Source organism: Myotis davidii, unplaced genomic scaffold (assembly GCF_000327345.1).
Source record: "Myotis davidii unplaced genomic scaffold, ASM32734v1 scaffold204, whole genome shotgun sequence".
NCBI lineage: Eukaryota > Metazoa > Chordata > Mammalia > Chiroptera > Vespertilionidae > Myotis > Myotis davidii.
Genome location: NW_006299715.1, coordinates 4994585 through 5009064, shown reverse-complemented (window position 1 = coordinate 5009064; position 14480 = coordinate 4994585). Strand labels below are relative to the sequence as shown.

The 14480-nt window shown below is 39.2% G+C and overlaps 1 protein-coding gene across 4 annotated transcripts in view; it reads left to right on the top strand.

Annotated features, from left to right (window-relative positions):
- The first annotated feature begins 65 nt into the window (after positions 1 to 65).
- The window catches only part of LCORL (ligand dependent nuclear receptor corepressor like), a 141296-nt gene continuing 126881 nt past the window's right edge, over positions 66 to 14480 (top strand). For 2 of the 4 annotated variants that reach the window (XM_006775852.2, XM_006775853.2), the window contains exon 1: positions 66 to 486. The gene's annotated coding sequence lies outside the window, so the exon portion shown is untranslated. Of the gene's footprint in view, positions 487 to 4723; positions 5020 to 14480 lie in introns of those variants that run through there. The other 2 variants (XM_006775854.2, XM_015571824.1) reach the window with 2 other exon arrangements.

Genomic DNA, 14480 nt, shown 5'->3' with positions numbered 1-14480 from the left:
GCGGGGGGCTCGGGGCAGCGGGGGCGGCGCCCTCCTCTGCCCTCTCGCGCTCGGCGCGGCGCGGTGTGTACCCCTTTAAGAAGGAGCCGCTGGAGCGCTGACGGTTGGGATTTGAAGTTCTTCCTCCCTCTTTGGAAGTCTGGACGGCGGGGAACGGGGGGGACTGTTGCCATAGAGATGACACCCTCGCTCCCCTTCTCTGTGCGGACGCCCCGGCGACTCTGGTCCTCTTTCGCTGTCATGTGATGGACCCGTCACTGCACTTACCCGCACGTCTCCCTCCCCGCCTCCCTCCCGCGTCCTCCTGACCGTCCGTCTTCCCAGTCGGTGGGGTCGGCGTCGTTCGTGCTTCTCAAACTTCTGGGCTCGGAGCTGTCATTCTGCAGGTTGCCGGGGGCGGCGGGAGGTGGCGGGACCTCCGGACCTTCGCCGCTGGCGCTCTTTTCTGTCCGAGTGGGACGTGTGCAGGGAGCTGTTCTCCCGCAGGTCGGTGTCCTGGGCAGGAAAGGGGCGACGCGGGACAGGGACGAGGGGTGCTGTGCGCGTGTGTTTTGGAAGGGGATTTGGGGTGAGAGAGGAAGGGAAGAAGTGTGGGTAGTGGAAGCAGCTGGCTCGGTGGGCGATTAAATCTTGGCACCTGGAGTGGAGGCACTAACCTTCTCTTACTTGTTTCCATCTGTTCTTGTGCCACCTCGAGACCCCCCACCCCATCCCGGTTTGTTCGTTTAGCGCCTGGAGGAAGATCCTTCTTTTTGGCAAGTGAACAGGAGGTCGCAGTAGGATGAACTAGTACAACTTCAGCTCAGAGGCGTGCACTGCAGAATACGATGGACATAGGAACTAGGGGCACTTTTATGTTTAAGCCATTTACTGTTTACCCTTATAAAATAGGTTTTGGTCTTATCTAAGGAGACATTCTGGAAAATAGCTTTGATGGAGTTCTCATAAGTGATTTTAGTTTAAAAAGGTGTAGAAAAAAACACACGGTATTCTTTATATAAAATTTTAAAGGTAAGTGTTATTTTTGCTTCCAGAATACAAAATGGACCCGTTTTTATTGGAAAGATCTCTTCTGCCGACAACCTGTTTAGAAATTGAGTTCATTGAATTAGGATCAGGGTAACGGCATTGTAACACTGGCTGGAGACATTATTGTGTCAAGTTTTCCCTGAGGCACACAGTGATTTTATGATGTTTTTGGTCAATTTTAAGTGTTTGAATCCTTTAAGGTTTTTATCCCCTCATCTTTTTGCTTATGTGGGTACATTAAATCTAAAAATATATGTGATTTTGAAAAATAGTCAAATTTTAATTAAATACAAAATTAATTGAATTTCATGGGAAAAAGGACTTTCTGCCTTACCTACTTGGATACTGAAGTAGGATTGGAAAACATTGACAATTGAGTTCGTGCTGTTATGTCTAACATGAAATCTCTGTATTACATTTTTAATGTAATATATAATTATACCATATTAGAAAGGAAATTTTTAACTGGGCTCTAACTATATTGCAAATTTTCCCCCACAGTCCCAGTCTTAGTCAGGAGACCTAGTAAGACCCGTCTCATACTTTTGTTTTTGCATTATTATTTTTAAATAAACAATGAAACTCTTTTACGCCGGATATTCACTTGTTGCTTGGGTTTTGTTTGTTTTTTTTCAGTACCCTATATGTGAAGCATCTATTCATAGTGTGAATTGGGATTACATGTAATTTGTGTACTTATTTCAGTTTATCTTTGGTATTAACATGCTTACATTCAGTATTTCACGTTATAAACATTTGCAAACCGACATATTCTTTTTCCTTTGCATGTTTGTGAATATATATGTGTATATATAAATTTCCGTGTGGCATATCCAGTGCTCTCACAACTTGAAATCGGTTTTATAAAATATGATCCTTTCTGCCATTGGGGAAGAAAATTATTCAAAAGCGTTATTTTTAAATAAGGAAATTGTAAGCAATATCTTAGGATTGTACCACAACTCAGTATTAACCCAGTAGTAGTGTTTTAAATCTCAATTCCTAGGATAAGTCTTTCATTTGATTCACTTTTTTATAACATATATAATATTCTTTTATGGGGGGAAAGTTCATCATCCTTGTAGTTAGCTAAGATGTATAACTCTTGATAAGGAAAATGTTTACTTTTCTCTACTTGTGGAACTCATCTCTTTAGATTTATGATTATGATTTATTCTTTTTTTATAATTTAAGAGGTGTACTATACGTTCTATGTCTCAATACCTCTATTTGCAATGTGGTACTTTTTATAATTTAATTGTTTTTCTATAATCATCATATGCTGTGCTGTAATTTGGAGTATACTCATCTAACAGATGTTTTAGTGCTTATTGGATATAGTAAACAGTATCTTAGTGCTCGGTGTAATATTAAGGTATAACATTAATATTACACCGAGAAAAGAAATGCATCAATATAATTTTAAATATTATCAGAACTTGTATAGTCTGTTAAGATATTTGATCTGGGAAATAGGCCAAGTTTTTTATTTTTATTGTTTTGATTTTTTTACTTTTAATTTTGATATAATTTCAAACTTCCACGATAAGTTGGAAGGATAGTACAAGGAATTCATATATGCTTACCCACATTCACTAATTGTATTATACTTTGCGCATTTGCTTTATCATACTTGCTTTATATCCATATCATTCTATCTACCAATCCATCCTTCTATCTTCTTTTGAAATAATTTGAGGGTAGTTGGCAGATATTGTACCTCTTTACTCTTAAATTCTTAAGTGTATATTTTCTAAAATAAAAGACATTGTGCTTACCTAACCACAGTGTAGTTATTAAAACCAGGAGATTTAATATTGACATAATACTGTTATCTCAATCATAATCCATATTCAAATTTTATCTATTTCTCTATTTTATCTGTAAGCGTTCCTTTCCTTAGTCCAGGATCAGGCATTGCATGTTGTTGTCACATCTCTTTAGTCTCTTTTAATCTGGAACACTTTCTCAGCTGCTCTTGTATTTTTTGACCTTGACATTTTTGAAAAGTACAGGATAGTTATTTTGTAGATTGTCTCCCAATTTGAATTTGTCTGTTGTTGTCTCATGATTAGATTGGTCATGCATTTTTTTTTTTTTTTTGGCCAGTAATACCTCTGAAGAGATGTTCTGTGCTTCTTAATGCTAGTACATCATATCTTGAGCTTCATATTGTTAGCTTTGAAAATTTGGTTAAAGCATTATTCTCCATATTTCTCCTTGAAAGTCATCACTTATCCCTTTGTAATCAATATGTAATTTGGGGGGAAATATATGTTAATATGTATCTGCACATAGCATTCCATAAATTTTGCTGCTGTTGATTTACACAGGATATTAGCAGGTTTGAGCTTTACAGTTTTGCCAATAGATTCTTTCTGATGGGAATGCTGATGAACAATAAAAAGACCATGAGACATGTTAGAAGAAAAGATAGTAGGGTTTGAATGATCTGTTTTCTATGGTGTTAAAGTCATAGTTTAAGAATCACAGTGTATCACTTAGCCTTGGCAAACTCATTAGTCAACATAGCCAAATATCAACAGTACAACGATTGAAATTTCTTTTGAGAGCCAAATTTTTTAAACTTAAACTATATAGGTAGGTACATTGTTATTAACTTAATTAGGGTACTCCTAAGGCTTAGGAAGAGCCACACTCAAGGGGCCAAAGAGCCACATGTGGCTCGCAAGCTGCCGTTTGCCAACCATGGACTTAGCCGAACCCTAGCATTTTGTATATGAGACCAAAAGATATTACACTCTAAGTAAATTTTCCTGGTAACCTCATAACTATCTCAGAGATCTGCACTCTGCAAGTGTTTGTAGAATGGACTTTCTTCCAAACTACCTACCCCATCTATAATCAGCAGTATCAATGTCAGAGAATGTTTATTTCTCTTTTTTTTTAACCTCTGAAGAAGTTATATGAGTACTTCCTAGAGCTGAATAGTTAAAGATGGGATAGCCCGTAAATAAAATTCTAGATAATCAACCTAATACCGCTTTCTGACTGCTTCTGGCTTTCTCTTTTGACTTTTCACTAATGTCTAGTTCATCTGTCACTGTTGCAATATAAATCCCAGAAGAGTGGATTCACTTAGAAATCTGGATTTGATAAGGACTGGTGTGGTGGGCCAACTACCCTAAAACCTTGGCTATACAACTATTTTTTCAAGTATTAGGAAGTTTTTTATCCACTTAAAAAGATGTAAACTATGACACTGCCTAATAGCATACATTAGACAAATGGAACTTAGAATATAATGAGTAGTTGGATGGTAAGATATACATCCAAATATCTCTGTAAAATAAGCAATTTTGCATGCAAGATTTGAAATTCTGAGTACTCCTGAATTATTTTATACTTGGAAGTGTAAAATTCTGCCACCTGTGTGAATTTTGTGTTTTTGCAGATATTAGATTCGGGCTACAGGCTGGAGCATAGTATAGCATCCTTTCTTCATGGAGCTGTCTCTTCATGTCCATGCTACTTTCCTTGGCTGACTACATGCATGCACGCCTTCTTGTTTGGCTTTGCACAGTGACAAGTTGGTGTTTATTGTGTCCTATATGTTCCCCTGACTTGTTTGACTTTGAACCATGGTGGTTCTATCACAGTGCTGTCCTAGGAGGAGCAACAAAGGCATGCTGATATTTGGATATGTAATTTCTTTTTCATTATTAGTAAATCCAGTCTTTTAATTATAATAACCTACATTTTTTATGTGTGGAGTTCCTTTTTTGATAATAATCCTTATCAAATGGCCAGCATTCGTGGGTGATAACAGTTGGTTAGAGCACCAAATTCATAGGTTCAACATTTTGGGGACCCATTTAACTTTCACATTATGAGAGTCCATACTGAGTTTGAATGTACCGTAGTATCAAGTAATTCATTCAAAAGAGTTGTTTTTTTCCCACCACAGAATATAGATAGGAGAATGTGACTAGGCCCAGACCAACCTACTGCTCCCACTAGGAAACTAAGGTAACAAAATAATGTCATATTTGTATTTGAAGAATGACACTTTGTTTTTAATTAAAGCTAAATAAAAATTTTGCTTTCAGAAATTTTCTGTTTTCTAGAAAATAAAACTTAAGAGGAATCACTTTTTTAAAAAAAAATATTACTGACTTCAGAGAGAGGAAGGGAGAAGGAGAGAGATAGAAAAATCAGTGATGATAGAGAATCATCGATCAACTGTCTCCTGCACGTGCCCTGCCCAGGAATGGAACCGTGACTTCCTGGTTCATAGGTTGATGCTCAACCGCTGAGTCACAGTGGCCAGACTGGAATCATTTTTCTAAACATCTCATTTCCTTTCCTTTCATAGAGTTTTTCCTACTTGGCAACAACCCTATCCTGCTTACTTATATTTGCTTCCTTTTTATTTTCTTTACCCTAATGTGTTGCCACATTATTTTAAAGAAAATATTATTACTTTCTTTAAAATACCTCCTGGATTCAATTTTTCTAATAGAGTAAGTACACGTGAGCAGAATCAGGTAAGATTCTTGTTTATATCAGTATCTGCATTGCTGGTTTTACTGTCTTTCAGTCTAGCTTATAACCTTACATTAAATCATTATTTGAAATAGCTGCTTTGATTTTATAGTTTACAAAGCAGTAATATCTCTCATTTGTTCTTTTTCATCAAGTAAGGCTCCTAACCATTTTCAATTAGTTGATCATAGTCTACCAGACTGCTCTTTTCTAGTTTTCTTTAGACAGCACAACCATTTGCATCTACTTTTACTTCTCTATATTACACCCATTGCCCCAAAATTTTGAGTATTGTTTTAGTCATATCTCCTACCCTACATACTAACCTTTATAATTCAGTTGTAACCTGGAGTCTTTCCTTAAGTATTTATTGAAAAATAAGTTTTGAGATCTTTTCTCCATTAATTCAAATCCAATTCTTCTCTGATGCATGTGTATGGTGTGTGTTGATAAGAAGTAACTTTGTCGAATAGACTTCCACCTATATAATAGAAGGTTAATATGCAAATCGACCATACAGCAGAATGACCGTGGTCGCTATGACACGCACTGACCACCAGGGGCAGATGCTCAATGCAGGAGCTGTCCCCTGGTGGTCAGTGAGTTCCCACAGGGGGAGCACCGCTCAGCCAGAAGCCCTGAGCCGGGCTTATGGCTGGTGAGTGCAGCAGTGGTGGCAGGAGCCTTTCCTGCCTCTACGACAGTGCTAAGGGTGTCCGACTGCCAGCTTAGGCCCGTCCTCGTCGTGAGTGGGCCTAAGCTGTCAGTTGGACATTCCCCGAGGGCTCCGAGACTGTGAGAGGGTGCAGGCTGGGCTGAGGGGCCCCCCTACCCCCCAAGTGCATGAATTTCACGCACAGGGCCTCTAGTATTTAAATAAACAAGGGACTAAATGATAGAAAGAATGAAGAATTGAAAAAGTACACTTCCTTTCTTAACCTCCATCATCTTAACCTTAGGCACAAGTCATTTTACCTTCCACAGATGGAAATCTGAAACTAGGATAATATTGGTCCTCATGTGTTCATTACATTTTGTTTTTAATGAAAGGTGCTGTAATGCTTACATAGCCATGGTTTCTCTGCTGAATATATAAATTAGGGAATTATCAGCATACAGATGATGTTTAAATCCATGGAAATGAATGAGATCACACAGAGGTAAAAAAAAAATAGTATAATGAGAGAAGTAAAGTTCTTAGTTCCATGCTTTAAGTAATCTTAACATTTTGGGGGCAAAGGATTAGTAAGGCTGCTGAACTTTTACACTGGAAAATAAGTCTATTGGCTAAGTAGAAGAGCAGGGAGAGTAGTACCACCAAATCTAAGAAGAGAGAAGTATCCTATGTAATAAAAGGCTAATATGCAAATAGATGGCAGAAGAACCGAACAACCAGTCGCTATAATGTGCGCTGACCACCAGGGGGCGCACGCTAACCATGGCAGGCATTGCCTGCGGCGGGATGGTGGAGCAGGTGAGCAGGAACACCAGACCAAGCAGGGCGCTGGTCGCTGTCATCGGGATGAGCCTCTGGTGGTTACTAAAAATTCTTTGCTCCTGCTTGCCACGATCCCACCCAGCGCTCACACCTGCTGCTGGCACTGTCCCCGCTTGCACCTGCTGCCAGCGCCTGGCCCCAATTAGCAGGTGTGAGCAGCAGCTGATGGCCCCTCAGGGCTTCTCCACCTCCTCCTGCTCCTGAGGGGTGATTGGGGCCAGCAGCCGCTGTCTGATCCCGCAGCTGGCACCAGAGCCACTGCTCGCATCTACTGACGGCGCTTGGCACTGGTCCCAATCACTTGGTGCTGTCAGCGGGTGCGATCTGCGGCTGCTGGCCCCGTCACCCTTGAGGGCTTCTCTTGAGGGGTGATCGGGGCAGCAGCCCCCACTTGCACCCATTGCGGGCACCAGCCCGAATCGCTCTGCGCTGTCAGCAGATGCAAATGGGATGGGCGCCGTCAGCATGTGGGAGCGGCAGCGGTGGGAGTGGGGCTGCTGGCAGATGGGATGAGGAAGGCCGTGGTGGAAGGGGTCAGGCAGGGGTGTGGACGATGGGCCCACAGTTCCTTTCAGGGTGCACAAATTCGTGCCCTGGGCCCCTAGTGTTATAATAAAGAGAGATTGTTATATGTTGATGAGGTGTCACCATGAAACAGGGAAGTGTACATTTTTTTGGCAACATGGAGATTCTAGGTGATCTTAACTAAATAAATTTCAGCATAGTGGTGGGGAATGGAAGCCATATTGTAATAGGTTAGAAAGTAACTAAGTGTATAAATAAAGATGACATTTGTAGTAGACTACGCATTTGAGAAGCTACATTTTTAAGGAAGAATAGATAAATGGAGTAGTAATTGAAAGGATCTGGAGTATAGGGATGTTTGTGGGGTTTTTTTAGATGGGAGATACCATTACAATACTAGGTAATATGAGGAATAGTTTTTTGTGTCAATAATATTCATGATATTTTATGTTTACTTAAGCTGAGACTTGATAATAAAATATTGAGTCAGAAAAATTAGATGAATAATAGGATGGGGTTGGTTTGAATCATTGAATGTGGATTCTAAACGTATCTCTTCTTTTTCTTCAAAGAACATTTTCCCAATAAGTTTATCACTAAGATATGATGTGTGTGGCATTAGTGTGTTAATACATTTTAAAGGAATGATTTTTTTCAGTTAATTTACAGTTCTCAATCATCAGATATTTTGAGTTCTACTGTGTTAGCTGATTGGGTTTTTTTACTCTCTTAGCAACTTTCAGTTATGCAATACAGTATTATTCGCTATAGTTACCACACTATACATTACATCCCCATGACTTATTTTATAACTAGATATTTGTACCCTTTGACCCATTTCATCTGCCCCCAATTCCCTACATCTGGCAACCGCCAATATGTTCTCTGTATATGTGAGCTTGGTTAAAAAATACTAGTTTTCTAAATGATAAGTTTGCATTGAAGAACTTGACTTGGACTGAGACCAAAATTAGATCGGAGACTTTTTTACTTCTTATCCCCCCGGATTGAGTTTACCAATCTATCAAAGACAGAGCAGCTGGAGCTTTGGGCCTCTTCTGAAATACAGGTAAAATAAGTTCTACCCCAGTGAATTTACCATGTGATTTGCTTATTGGTAGGTATAACTATCTAGACAAAGTGAGCAGGAGGTCATGCATGAAAAATGACCTTTAAAACATTAATCCATCCCACTATCAGGATGTTGCCAGTATTAGTCATTCATCTTTCCTTTGGGAGGACTGAATAAGGGGTAAAGAAAAAGGGTGGAAGTTTCTTCTAAAATACTTCCCCCCAAGAATGTGATAAGTGTTGGGAGAGGTGGGAAATGCGGATTGGACCAAAAAAAATATATTGTCTACATTAGGAATAGGGTTTAGACTTTGCTTTTAAAGAGCTTACAATTATCGGGGATGTTAAGCATTAGAGTTGGAGCAATTAATTTTGATTAAAAGAATCTGAAATTACTAGGCTACAAAAGCCTATGTGAAAGTAGGGCTTGGAAAACTTTTTTTGTAAAGGGCTAGATAATAAATATTTTAGCCTTGAAGGCCACATGGTCTCTATTGTAGCACGTAAGCATTACATAAATGAAAGCATGGTTGTGTTTCAGTAAAAAAAAACAAAAAACAAACAAACAAAAAAAAAGGTGGATTTGGCCTACAGGCCACAGTTTGCTGATCCCTAAGTTAAATGATCCAGCAGGAGAGTAGGTTGGAGGGGACAGGCAGAGGGATAGAATAAGCAAAGGTATAGAAGTCTAAATGATAATATGTTCTGAAACTATTCAGCAATCAACTATCATTGGAATATGGGATGGGCGTAGGAAGTAGGATTGGAAGTATAAATTGTGGCCTCCATAGGGAAGAAATTATGAGCCTTTGAAGTTTTTTTAATGGGTAAAAAGCATGATCAGATAAGTCTGCTTATTTTCATTTTGAACATCTGCTGTTGGTTCAGGTTTGAGGGGGTTTTGTCATAATAGTTTTAAAGATGCTCAAATTGAATTAGCCCTTTTAAGTCAAAGTTGGGAAAATGAGCAATCTATTATATATTCAGTATATTATTTAAAATACTAAATTGCTGAATTACTCTCACATGGCGCCCTTCTTTTCTAGTTAGACTCCGAACAACTTGAAAAATTAAAACAAGGAGAAGATGAAAGTCAAAATATCACTTCTGTTATGGGTACTTGTGCAACTTATTCACTGGTATCTTTATTTAAAATGTCATCAGTTCTTCCTGTCTTCTTCCCCTTCCCTTTCTGAACAATTCAGTGTTAAAACTATCAGGAGGAACCAGACAAGGGTAAGTGTCTACCCAGGTGGGATATGTGAGAAGGGCAGGGGGATATCAAGAGCCTGATGAGTGGGGAGAGTTGATGGAATTATAAGGGGTGAGGAGCAGTCTCCCTAAGAGGGCACATTGGTACAAGATGTTGGAGCCCAAACAGGGTCAGTATGGTATCTCTAAAAGAGTGTAGCTTGATATTGGTGTGGATCAGTTATTCCCAGGGAGGGATGTCCAGACTTGAATAGGGTAAGAGGATGAGAAGGGAATCTATGTGGAGGAGCAGGTGGTGTGAGGGTGTAGAAAGGCATCCACATGCAGGAGGGTAGACTGGTGTGTATGTACTGAGGCTTAACTGGGGTGAGGATGAAATCCATGCATGGAAGCATTCTAATACAAGATATCAGAGCCTAAGGGTGGGAAGAAGAAGGTATCCTTTGAAAGGCAAGCTCAGTATGGGATGTTAGAGCTTGAGCAGGATGAGAAGGGTATTCTTGTAGGAGGGGTGCCAAGCATGAGGAATAAAGGCCTGAACAAAGTGAGAAGGTTATACTCATGGAAGAGGTGTGAAAGTGTTAGGCCAGTCAGGGAGGGATAAAAGGAGAGCATCTGTGTGGGGAGGGGAAGGCAGCCATGCGGGAGATTTGTTAATTTGACTGGTCTTCCTGTTGTAACCAATATTAATGATAATGGGAGCCATGCTTCCCACTGTCTGCAAAGTGTTATAAATATGGAGAAAATTTAAATGCTCTCTATAGTGTTGAGTTAGAAATTGGAGATATTAGTGTGAAATCCTGATTTTCATTTTATCTATAGAGAAAGATACCGAAATGTAGAAGTAAATGTGTGTGCCTATATACAGTTAACCTTTTAACACATTGTATGCGGGAAACGTATTTATATGTTTTACGTTGACTGGTAGTAGAGCACGGGACACGTATAATACGCTTTTTATAGACTAGCGGTAGAATGCGGGTAACATATAAATACATTTATTTTTATATTTTTTTATTGCTCTAAAGGGATGCTAACATGCAGATACACGAATTCCAAAGGACAAAATTTGGGTCTCTAACACATACAATGGTGAATTATGTATGTACTTCCAGGTATAACGGTAATCAATCTATTCAACTGCAAAAATGGCCTGCGCCACCTGTTAGCACACGATAAAAACTACCCGCAAACAATGTGTTAATAATTTGGGGGTTAGGAGTGCTGATCCTTTGTGCAGTCCAAAATCCACATAAATTTTGACTCCCCAAAAAGTTAACTACAAATAGCCTGTTGTTGTTCAGAGCCTTACCAATAACAGTTAAAACACATTTTGTATGGCCAGGCCTGTGTGGCTCAGTGGTTGAGCATCTTCCTATGCACCAGGAGGTCACTGTTTTCATTCTGGTCAGGGCATGTGCTGGGGGCATGCAGGAGGCAGCCTATCAATATTGATGTTTCTCATTAATGTTTCTGTTTCTCCCTCTCCCTTCCTCTTTGTCTAAAATTAATAAAAACATTAAAAACAACAACACACATTTGTATGCTTGGGGGACAGGGGGTGGACAGAGCATGGAGTTAGTGGGGCAAGGATTTTCCCAGCATAGATTGTCAGTGTTTTTGTCTGGATATAAAGTTAACCTTCTATCCCAGTTCCAAAAATTATGGCCATACCTTTCCATATCTTTTGAACTTATCCCAAGAATGACAAATGGTGAAGTGGAATATAGCTCATTAAAATTTATTATTTCATTTTAACTTTTCTTTGCTTGTGCTCTTCTGTACTTATTGTCAAATGAACCCCCAAAAGGGTCTGGAGGCTTTGGCTAGAAATAAATGTGATTTGTTCAAGGGTCTTAGGGTTTGCAAACTTCAAATACAACTAGGCAATAGAGTGTCCCAAAGAAGAAAGAAAAGCTGATGGTTCTTATATAAAAAGTACATTCTTAAAAAGAATCATTCCTGCATCCTTAGCTTCTGGAGTAACTCAAGATGGTGATCCTCGAGATGCCCTAATGTTCTGAATACATGAATATTCTTTCCTTAGTCCTTCAGGGGTTAACCAGAGGGTTATCTGGAGTTTAGATGTAATTCAGACATTGATGCAAGTTAAAGTTCCCAGGTTAGTTAAAAAAAGAATAGATTCCTTGCCTGATGTCTCAACCTACTTGATTTTAGTAATTTACCAGCTTGAATATAATGGGTCCATTTTATTTCTTCACTCTATTTCTCACCATTTAAGAGTATAAGAAAATAGTGCCCTGGTAAAATCTCAAACATAATTTCAACAATATTATGGGATCAGCCTAATCATTACCTATTTTTTCTCCTTTGCCTTATTACTTGACCTTTTAGTATATCTATTCTGGCATAAATATAACTTATAAGTAGGGTGGAATTTCCCTATGAGTGTTACTAGTCCAAAACCTGTGTGCCTGATCATCTGAAAGGCCAAAACTCAAAATGTCACAGTTTGGAGTAAGGAAAGGTTTGTTGATCCAGGAGGCAGCAGCCAAGAAGATGGGAGTGCTAGTATTACCTCAAATCGATCTTAAGAAAGTAGAGTGTTCAGGCTTCTTTTATGTCAAGGGAAGGGAAAACCGGAGGGGCTATTTTTGTAAAAGGCAAGTCCCAAGCAGAATCCCTCTAATGATTAGCATGTCTAAAGTAGGAGCTATTAGCCTGAGGCCATGAAGACAATTTAGTCCCTAACAAGATTGAGTGAGTACACATTACTTTATCTAATTTTTCTTACTAAGTTAACTAACTTATCTTCATTCTTCTCATCATTCTGAACACACAGATCCTTTCCTCCTCAGTTATAAAGTGAGGTTTTGCTGACTCTCATTCTTTAGACCTATTCTAAAAGTACTACTTTATTTTATTTCAAGAATAATAGGATTATCATGGTTGAAGGGAGCATGGCTATCTGCCACAGTCCTTTTGTGCATCTTTTTCTCTCATACTTTTTTTCAGTAAATATTTATGGGCCATGAACTGTGCTAGGGGACTTAATGCATTTCACTGTCTTCATGAAGCACAATCTTGTAGTGAAGACAAGGCTCTTCTACTATAGAATATGATAATGGCTATAATAGAAGCATATACATTATTAAAGTTGTGGTATAAAGGAGAGGGATCAGGTGTTCTTGTATGGGTCTACACCAGCCGTGGGCAAACTACGGCCCATGGGCCGGATCCGGTCCATTTGAAATGAATAAAACTATTGAAAAAAAAGACCGTACCCTTTTATGTAATGATGTTTACTTTGAATTTATATTAGTTCACACAAACACTCCATCCATGCTTTTGTTCCGGCCCTCCGGTCCAGTTTAAGAACCCATTGTGGCCCTCGAGTCAAAAAGTTTGCCCACCCCTGGTCTACACCAATTATAGGACAATTGTGGAAAATGAGAAAAGAGAAATAAAAGTTGAATTGTGGAGAAACTTGTGAGCAGAATACAGTAGTAATTACTGTTATTTTTTAAAATGTACAGATTGATTTTGAGAGAGAGAGAAAAAAACATCAATTTGTTCCATTTATTTATGCATTCATTGGTTGCTTCTTGTATGTACCCTGACCAGGAATTGAACCCAGAACCTTGGTGTATTTGTATTTGTAATTATTGTATTTTACGGTGGATTATGCATTAAGGGCTTACACTTGAATTCATTTGATTTTCACAATAGTCATTATAAGCAGGAACTATTTTTATCTTCCCCCACTTTACTGATAGGGAAGTTAAATAACTCATCTTAAAGGTAGAGGAAAACCATTCAAGGGTTTTAAGCATGAGAGTAATATAGTTTAATTTGTAGTTTTATAAGATTAATTTACCAGTAATGTAATAGGAGACTAAGACAGGCAAATCAATCAGGAGTTCTTTAAGATAGCCCAACCAAGAAATTATGAAGGTCTGAAATAAAAGTAATAGAAATGGAGGAGGGGGGAAGAATTCAAAAGACATGAGGTGTTATAATCAACAGATTTTAGTCATTGATGAACTAAGGGCACACAGGAGAAGGAAGAAGAATAGAGACTCATTTCCAGGCTTCTCTTTAGGAGGCCAGATTGAATTGTGGGACTGTTATTCATGATAGGATACACAACAGCATATTTTCATAGTAGAGGTAGTAGAGTCAGTATTTAGAGCAGTGATGGCGAACCTTCTGAGCTCGGCATGTCAGCATTTTGAAAAACCCTAACTTGGAGAGAAACCAAGATGGCAGCATAGGTAAACACTGGAAATTGCTGCCTCCCACAACAAATTCAAAAATACAATTAAAAGACAAAACGGACATCATTCAGAACCACAGGAAGGCTGGCTGAGTGGAAATTCTACAACTAGAAGCAAAGAGAAAAGCACACTGAGACTCAGAGGAGGTGCAGAAGTGCAGAGGTACGGAGGCGCATGCGGCAAGGGCTGGTAACTGAGGACGCGGCTGTCTTTTTGAATTGGGAGGTAGTCACAAGCCCCCGACTGCTCTAAACTCCAGTTCCAGGTGAGTCTCTGGGGACCCAGACTCATACAGAGAGAAACTGGACTGTCTGGCAGCAGGCAGAACTCAGAACTCGAGGGCGGCTTTTTCTCAGAGGTGCTTGCAGCGATCAGTGGGACACTGAGATGAGGGGCCCCTA